We start from the raw sequence: 9416 nt of genomic DNA, 5'->3' as shown, positions 1-9416 counted from the left end.
AACTTCTAAAACCTTTGGAATTTCCTAAGTGATAAGAGCAATAAATGTGTCTCTTGTTATTCACAAGACCCTTTCAACCACACCTGACTTTATATTAAAGAAGTGACTTTTGGAAAGTCCCTAAATGTTGGACTGGCTGCCAGGGGAACCATATGATTAGAGGGTTGCAACTTTCAGTTCAAACCCCACTGCCCCTCTTACCCACAGGGAAAAGGAGCTGGAGATTGACTTAATAACAAAATACCAATGATTTAATCAATCATGCCAATTTAATGAAGGCTCCATAAAAGCCAAAAGGGCAGGGTTCAGAGACTTCTGGGTTAGTGAACACATGGAGAGGCTAAGAGAGTGGCAGCAATTTACCAGGAAGTCAAGCCCTCCAGTTTCAGGAATCTGTCATGCATACTGGGTTCTTTCTTAATCCCTGGTGAGAATAATAACAAACAGAACATGCACTGAATTCAAGGTTCTTTTCATTCCAGTTGTCAGATTCCAAACTAGATACAAATGAATTGCAAAGATGACCAAATGAGAGACCTGTTATTTAAAACTTCATAATTTAAGAAGAATTTAAAACTTAAAAATGTAAAACTTCTACAATGTTCAAAAGCAAAAGCAATTACAGGAAAATAAAATTTATTCAGAGGGATTGTTTGTGTTAACAAGTGTCTTCATGTGGTTTATCCAAGTTTAACCACCAAAGACTTTAAGAGCTGGCACACCTGAATAACACTGGTGATGATTTTTTTTTTCATTATATCAAAGTCTGAGCTAAAAAAAAAAAAAAAATGTATCAGCTAATGATGACAGCAGAGAGTGGCAGGGCTAAGGACCTAATACTCATTTCCCAGGGGCTGATGAAGAGTAATTAAATGTGGTTCCAAAACTAAATGAGGGAGGTCAGAGACTCTTTCCAACCTTACCTGATGGCTTCTACTCAAAGCTAAGAAGTATCAAGAAAAGTTCTGGGTGGTGACAGTACAAAAAGGAACTTGAGGAGAAGGAAAGAAAAAGTAGCACTCCTTATTTAATGTGTGGGAAAGATGATATGGGAAAATTCCTGAATTCCTCATCAAAGGCCAATTTCAGAGGGCAGCATAGGGAGTACAATATATACTTCCACCAAGAGTAATGGAGGACAGTGGGGAAAAGACTGTAATTGGGAAGGTAGGCATAGTTTAAGACTGAAAAAAAAAAAAAAAGATAAAAGAAACCAGGAGTACAGAGAGGAACCTTCATACACCCAACAATAGTCCCACAGGTTGTGACCTGAAATTTTAACATCTAAAAAACCACCCAACCTGGAGAGGAAAAGAGAGGAAAGAGGCAGGGGATGTAGGAGGAGGTGATGGGAGAAAACACAGAGACCCCAGGCCATATAATCAGCAACAAAGTGATTGTGTGATGTCTCTTTTCTCAGTTGAGTTAGATATGACCCACCGGTTCTAATGGAAATCAATTTAAATCTATTTTCTTAATCCAAAAGTTCAACTAAATGGATTAGTGGTTACACTTGACAGGATTACATGTTATAGCATAATTTATATATTTCAAATGAACAAAAAGTTAGTATCACTTATAGGATCTTAAGATAAATTGCTTTGAATGTGAGTTTCCTTTCTACAACTTTAAGGACTACAAGACATATCTAGAAGATTTACTGCTGTGAAATGAAAACAGTTTAAATAGAATAGAGGGGGAGGGGTGCTTGTGTGGCTGAGGGAGTTTCATATGTTCTTTCAACACTCTTAGGTGCCAGAGCTCTTATAGAACAACTTTGATGCTATAGGAATTCTGCCATTTTGCTAGCAGATAAGGCTCTTGAGTTCATCACTCCATTAGAACTATTAACTCAATTCATATTATTGTTATAAATCTCACAAAGGGAAGGTGCTTCTGAGTATTTATGTCCACATTCTATTTTATGTTGAATATTCAGTTTTCATAAATTTTTCTTGGAGGCCAAATTAGCATCCCTGTCCATTTTGTGTCATGTGTGTCATCTTCTAGACCCCAGCTAACTGTGCCATCTCCTACTGTTTTCTGGTATTCTTTGAATTCTTCCAACATGAGGGGCTTCTATTCTCGAACTTGTAGGGGCTGCCATCTTGCATCGCTGTCCTCAAAGTCCAGCCAATCTATTTGTTTCTAGTGTATAAACTTAATAATGTGTTTGTGACCACCCAAAGCACTTAGTTTAACCCATTCCACAACTTGGATGGTACTCCTAAGATTAGCCATGTCACATTTAGATGCCAGTGGTCACAAAATAACATAACTGATATGCAGTTTTAGCAGTTGGTAAGAGGTTTTTTGGTTTCTTAATCTTTTTAAAAATTTCCTGAAGGAGAATGGTATGGGAGTCAAGTAGTGAAGTACTGGATAAACATTTGCTCTGGAATCAGATGGACTTTGACTCAAATAATGTTTTCTCCAACTGCATCACTTATAATCCAAATATGTGACATATGATCTTCAGTTTCCTTACCTACAAGTTAAAATACAACTTGCATAAGTTTTGTCTATTATTTAAAAAGATAACTACAAAAATATGATGCACTAGGTTAGAATCATGACAGTAAATAAAGTTAGAAAATTAAAATGATGGCAAAGGTTGGAAAGGGGACTTAAGTAACAACAAATGTTTTTGATTTCCTGCTACATAGGTTATATACATACATGGTCTATAGTTGACCATAGTGGGTGACTGCTCGTGGCCCTAATGAGAGCTTTAAGGACATCCTAGACATATAATAAACTAGGAGAAATTGTGGGAAAATGAGAGATTCTTAAATAAATATTTAGAATCTCCATTTATGCTTGACCTTTTAGGCATGTCTTAGAACTGTATTTTAACAAATGTGATCAGCTTCTGTGATTTGAATTTCCATAGGACTTCTTTCTGTACATGGCAAAGGCTTTTCAGAATTAAAGCTCTTGTAGACCAGGTAAAAGGAATCTTCCTTCTTTCAATAACCATTATTGTCCTCTATTACCCATAATAATTCATTATTTTCCTATTTGATAGAGGCAAAGGCAAAGTTACATCAGAGCCAGTCTTCTTTAAGCCTTCATATCCTTCCCCTAGCCTCCAGCTGTTTGACACAAGCGTGAAGTTCAATAAACAACAATTTAGAAAAAATATTCTATGCATCTTTTGCCAAGTTTCCACATTATATCTCAATAACTGACTGTCAAGAAAATGTCAAACAATAAACAGACATCTTCTACAGAGGTGAAAATTGCCAAGGGTCCTTTTATTCACCTCCTTTAACATAATAAGTCTTGCATAGATTTCTTTCTCTCTCCCACAGAGGAGATTTTGTACTTTGTCCAGGAAGTTTAAGAGAATGATTATTTTCCCATGAAATGAGTCATTAAAAGGCACATAGCCATACTTAACTACATAAGTGTCAGCACTAGATTGACTACGATGAGGAATTTTACAAAGTTTTTCTGAAGATTATTTGTAGCCATAGGAGAAGAACATTAACACTGCTAAGTGTGTTGTATAGATGAGGAAAACTTAGTTCTTGCTAGTAAAACAGCAAATGTTCATGTTATTAAATGTATTGTACTTAAACTCCCTCATATATCACATTTTAAGTCCCCACTGAAAATTTTGTATGGTCAATATTAAATGTTCACACATTCAAATGAATACTAACATTATTTTCTCTGATTACAATTGAACTCTTTTTCCAAAAGAAATTATATAAACCCATGTTCCCCAATAAAAATTATTGTAGTGGGAATGTAAACGTGACAAGTAATATCCTGTATACTTTAAACTGCCTATGCTGCCACATTTTCCAGAATCCCTGGAAATTAAAATAAGTATATTTTCCTACGTATATATTGGATTTTGGCCCAAGATAACAATCATTTACTTCATTTATATTCTTTCATATCCTGTGACCTTGATTTCAACATGGATCTCTCACTCTTAACTTTCTACTCTGTTTAGCCATACTCTAAATTTAAAGCCTAAATTTAGGTTATAATCAAGAATAGGAGTTAAAGAATAGTTCCTACTTGGAGAGAGTAAAATGGGAACAGGGACTCTGGATTACTTACTTCTTTATTTTTTCATTAAAAATAATTGAAGTATAAATATCCTGGAGTAAAGCCCCATGAATCATCACAAAATGAAAAAACTCAGGAGACTATCATCAAGGTCAGGAAATACAATGTGACTTGTACTAAAGAAAATATCTCTTGGCCCTTCCCAACCACTGTCTCAGTTCTCTGCACTAAAGGTAACCAATATCATTCTGTAATGCCCAGGAATAGTTTTGAACCTTTTATAAGTACAGTCATATGATGTGTGTGTGTGTGTGTGTGTGTGTGTGTGTGTGTGTGTGTGTGTGTGTGTGTGTGTGTGTGTGTGTGTGCGGTATGCGGGCCTCTCACCACTGTGGCCTCTCCCGTTGCAGAGCACAGGCTCCGGACGTGCAGGCTCAGTGGCCATGGCTCACGGGCCCAGCCGCTCGCGGCATGTGGGATCTTCCCAGACCGGGGCACGAACCTGTGTCCCCTGCATTGGCAGGCGGACTCTCAAACACTGCGCCACTAGTGAAGCCCGTGTGTGTGTTTTAAGACAATTTTTTGAGTAGTTTTAGATGCATAGTAAAACTGAAAGGAAGGTATAGATATTTCCCATATACATTCTGAACTTACATATAAATAGCCTTCTCCAACATCCTCCACCAGAGTGCTACATGTGTTACAGCTAATGAACCTATATCAACACATCATCATCACCTGGAGTCCATAGTTTACAGTTTACTCTTGATGTAGTACACTCTATAGGTACAGACAAATTTATGACATCCAACCCCTGTCAACTACAGACCTTTTTACCATCTCCTCAGTTTTGCCTTTTCCAGCATATCATGTAATTGAAATCATACATTATGTAACATTTTCAGATTGGCTTTTTCACTTAGTAATATGCATTTGAGTTTTCTTCATGTTTTTCCATGGCTTAATAGCTCATTTCTTTTGAGTGCTGAATAATTTTCCATTGTCTGGATGTAACACAGTTTATTTTTCATTCATGTACTGAACGACATCTTCGTTGTTCCAAGTTTAGGCAATTACTTGCCTAAAGCTTCTATAAACATCCAGGTGCAGGTTTTCGTGTAGACATAAGTTTTCAGCTTTTTTGGGTAAATACCAAAGAGTGTGATTGCTAGATCATTTGGTAAGAATGTGTTTAGTTTTTTAAGAAATCAGAAACTGTCTTCCAAAGTGGCTGTACCAGTTTGCATTTCCCCCAGCAACGTAAGAGGGTTCCTATTGCTCCACATCTTCACCAGCATTTGATGCTGTCATTGTTCCAGATTTTGGCCATTCTAATATGTATGCAGTCGTGTCTCGGTGTTGTTTTAATTTGCCTTTTCCTGATGACATATCATGTGGAACATCTTTTCAAATGCATTTTTGCTATCTGCAGATCTTCCTTGGTGAGATGTCTGTTAAGATCTTTGGCTCATTTCTTAACTGGATTTTCTCATAATTAAGTTCTTGTATTTTTTGGATAAGAGTCTTTAGCAGATGTGTCTTTTGCAATATTTTCTTCTAGTCTGTGTCTTGTGTTCTTATTCTCTTGACATTGTATTTTGTAAAGCAGAGTTTTTAATTTTAATGAAGTTCAGCTTATCAAGTTTGTTCTCTCATGGACTGTGCCTTTACTGTTATATCTAAAAAGTCATAGCCACAGTCAAGGTCATCTAGATTTTCTTTTACGTTATATTCTAGGAGTTTTAAAGTTGTGACTTTTACATTTAGGTCTATGAGCTATTTTGAAGTACTTTTGGTGAAGAGTGTAAGGTCTGTGTCTAGATTCATTTCTTTTGCATGTGGATATACAGTTGTTCCCCCCAAAAATGTTGAGAATCTCATCTTTGTTCCACTGTATTGCCTTTGCTCCTTTGTCAAAGATCTGATGACTAAATGAATATTGGTCTATTTCTGAGCTTTCTATTCAGCCACATTGATCTATTTTTTCCTCAATACCACACTGTCTTGATTACTGTATCTTCATAGTAAGTCTTAAAGTTGAGTAGTGTAAATCCTCCAACTTTGTTCTTCTCCTTCTGTGTTGTGTTGGCTATTCTGGTTCTTTTGCCTCTCCAAATAAATTTTAGAATCAATTTGTCCGTATTCACAAAATAACTTGTTAGGATTATTATTAGTATTTTATTGAATCAATAAATCAATTTGGGAAGAAATTACATCTTGACAATATTGTCTTTCTATCCATGAACATGAAATATTCCTCCAGTTATTTAGTTATTTGATTTAATTCATCAGAGTTTTGTAGTTTTCCTCATATAGACCTTGTACATATTTTGTTAGATTTATACCCAAGTACAGTATTTCATTTTTGGGGGGTGATAATGTAAATGTTGTTTCATTTTAAATTTCAAATTCTACGTGTTTATTGCTAGTATATAGAAAAACAATTTGACTTTTCTATGTTAACCTTGTATCCTGCAGTCTTGCTACAATCACTTATTAGTCTCAGGAGATTTTTCTTTTTTTTTTTTTTTTTTTTGGTGGTACACAGGCCTCTCACTGTTGTGGCCTCTCCCATTGCACAGGCTCTGGACGCACAGGCCCAGCAGCCATGGCTCACGGGCCCAGATGCTCCGCTGCATGTGGGATCTTCCCGGACCGGGGCATGAACCTGTGTCCCCTGCATCAGAGGACACTGTACCACCAGGGAAGCCCCCCAGGAGATTGTTTTGGTAATACTTTCAGATTTCCTGCATAGATGATTATTTCATCTATATTAAAAAGGCAGTTTTACTTCTTCTTTCCCAATCTGTATATCTTTTATTTCTTTTTCATGTCTTATTACATTAGCTAGAATTTACAGCACAATGTTGAAAAGGAATGGTGAGAGGTGACACCCTTGCCTTGTTCCTGATTTTAGTGGGAAAGCTTCAAGTTTCTTACCATTAAGTATGATGTTAGCTATAGGTCTTTTTGTGGAGATTCATTATCAACTTAAGGAAGTTACCATCTATTCCAAGTTTATTGAGAGTTTTTATTATGAATGGGTGCTTTTTCTTCACCTATTGATAATATATTTTTTCTTTATAGCCTATTGATGATGATGGATTACATTAATTGATTTTCAAATGTTAAATGAGCCTTGCTTACCTCGGACAAATCCCACTTTGTCATCATGTAAAATTCTCTTCATACATTGTTGGATTTGATTTGCTACTATTTTGTTGAGGATTTTTGCATCAATATTCATATTCATAAGAGACATTGGTCTAAAGTTTCTTTTCTTGTAATGTCTTTGTGTGATTTTGGTATTAGGTCATGCTGGTCTCACAGAATGAATTAGGAAGTCCTATAAAGGTAGTAAATGTGTCCTTCTTTCTCTATAAGAGACTCTAGAGAACAGATATAATTTCTTCTTTAAATGTTTTATAGAGTTTACCAGTGAACCTGTCTGGGCCTGGTCTTTTCTGTTTTGGAAGGTTGTCAGTTATTGATTCAATTCATTTAACAGATATAGTCCTATTCATATCATCTATTTCTTCCAGTGTGAGTTTTGGCAAATTGTATCTTCTAGTAATTGGTCCATTTCATCTAGGTCATCAAATTCTGTGGGCATAGAGTTTTTCTTAGTATGTCCTTATTAACCTTTTAATTTCCATGGGATTTGTAGTGATTTTCTCTGATTTCCAGTGTTAGTAATCTTTGTCCTCTATCTTTTCTTCTTAGTTAACTTGGCTAGAGAATTATAGATTCTATTGATCTTTTCAAAGACCCAGGTTTTGGTTTCACTGATTTTTTTTTTTTCTATTGGTTTCCTACTTTCAATTTCATTGATTTCTGCTCTACTTATTATTTCCTTTCTTCTGCTTCTTTTGGATTTAATATGCTTCTCTTTTTCTAGTTTCATGTGGCACAAATTTAGATTATTGATTTTAGATCTTTCTTCTTTTCTAATATATGTGATTCTTGCTATAAATTTCCCTTTAAACATTGTTTTTCTGCTACATCCCACAAATTTCAACAAGTTGTATTTTCATTTTAATTTAGCTCAAAATATCTTTTGATTTCTCTATACATAGCAGTAAAATAATCTTTGTAAAATATGAAAATTTAATCCTATCATTTACTTCCTTTAAACTCTTCAGTGGCTCCAAAGATAAAGTCCAAAATCCTTATCATGTCTTGCAAGACATATGGTATGATCTCTTCCAAAAACTCCTTATTGAAGTTTTTTACACAAAATATACTATGGTTATAATAGTACACAACATAAACCCAACTAGAGATCGTCACTTTTCTTGATTTATTCATCCACCTGACAAATACAGAATGCTAACCACATTAGAATATGGTAGTTCCATATGTATTTTCTCACTTAATCTTCAGAAAATTATTGGAAATATGTTCTATTCTTACATTTTTACATATGGTAAAGAGTGAAGCTCAGAGAAACTAAGAAATTCACTTAAAGTCAAACAACTATGAAATAATAGAAGTAGAAATAAAATTTGCAAATTGTTCTTCAAAACTCATTCTCCCATTTCCACAAAGGTCTCTAAAGTTGTAGTATAATGAAAAAAGATAAGGCAAGCAGATTGAATAGGATCAGAATTTTTGAAAATTCTGGCCTTCCCTTCAGATTACCTTGCCCACAACAAACTATACCTTTCTTAAGCAATTCAAGCAGAGATTACACAACTAGGAAATCTACACTTGGTATTAAAATTTTGCTATGTTATATACATATATTTGACAATGATTTACTCTCTGTGGGCATTCTGCATTCTTACACAATATTGTTATCAACATTGTACATACACTAGAGCATATATGTCCATACTCTTAGATAATCGATCAGAACAAGGGTTCTCTATCTCTAATAGGCCTCATTATTCCCACTATTGGACAACAGAAGAATTTTAGCTGGACACATAACTGGCCACCTGGGAATACATTTTCCAGCCTCACTTGTAACTTGTGTGGCCATGTCACTAAATTCTCAATCATGGTATATGAGCAGAACTAATATGTACACCTTCCATATGACTTGTTTAAAAATAAATTGATTGCCCGGGATTTATTTCCCCTTCTTCCCATAAATCAGCAAATGGATACTGCAGCAATCTAAATTTAGCCATGAAGACAAAATCAATAACCTAGGAAATCATACAGAAATATAGAATTAGCCTAGGCCACTAAATAGACCAGGCAGTACTTGAAAGGGAAATAAACTTATATATTTTTTACTTTGTTAAATAAAGTAGCTTAGCTTTTACCTTAACACATTTCCCAAAAGTCAAATTCAGGGCTATCTCATTATGTTTCAAGGAATCTGTATCATATTTAATGCACATTTAAACTGTTTTGTTTAAATCATACTTCCCTAACCATAC

At 35.1% G+C, this 9416-nt stretch overlaps 1 pseudogene; it reads right to left on the bottom strand.

Annotated features, from left to right (window-relative positions):
• Window positions 1-1635: 1635 nt before the first annotated feature.
• LOC101333260 (ubiquitin-conjugating enzyme E2 variant 1-like) lies at window positions 1636-2107 on the bottom strand (annotated as a pseudogene).
• Between the last annotated feature and the right edge of the window lie 7309 nt (window positions 2108-9416).

This window comes from Tursiops truncatus, chromosome 1 (assembly GCF_011762595.2).
Source record: "Tursiops truncatus isolate mTurTru1 chromosome 1, mTurTru1.mat.Y, whole genome shotgun sequence".
NCBI classification, from domain to species: Eukaryota; Metazoa; Chordata; class Mammalia; order Artiodactyla; family Delphinidae; genus Tursiops; species Tursiops truncatus.
The sequence above is the reverse complement of the archived record's forward strand: the minus strand, read 5'-3'. Positions and strand labels throughout refer to the sequence as shown.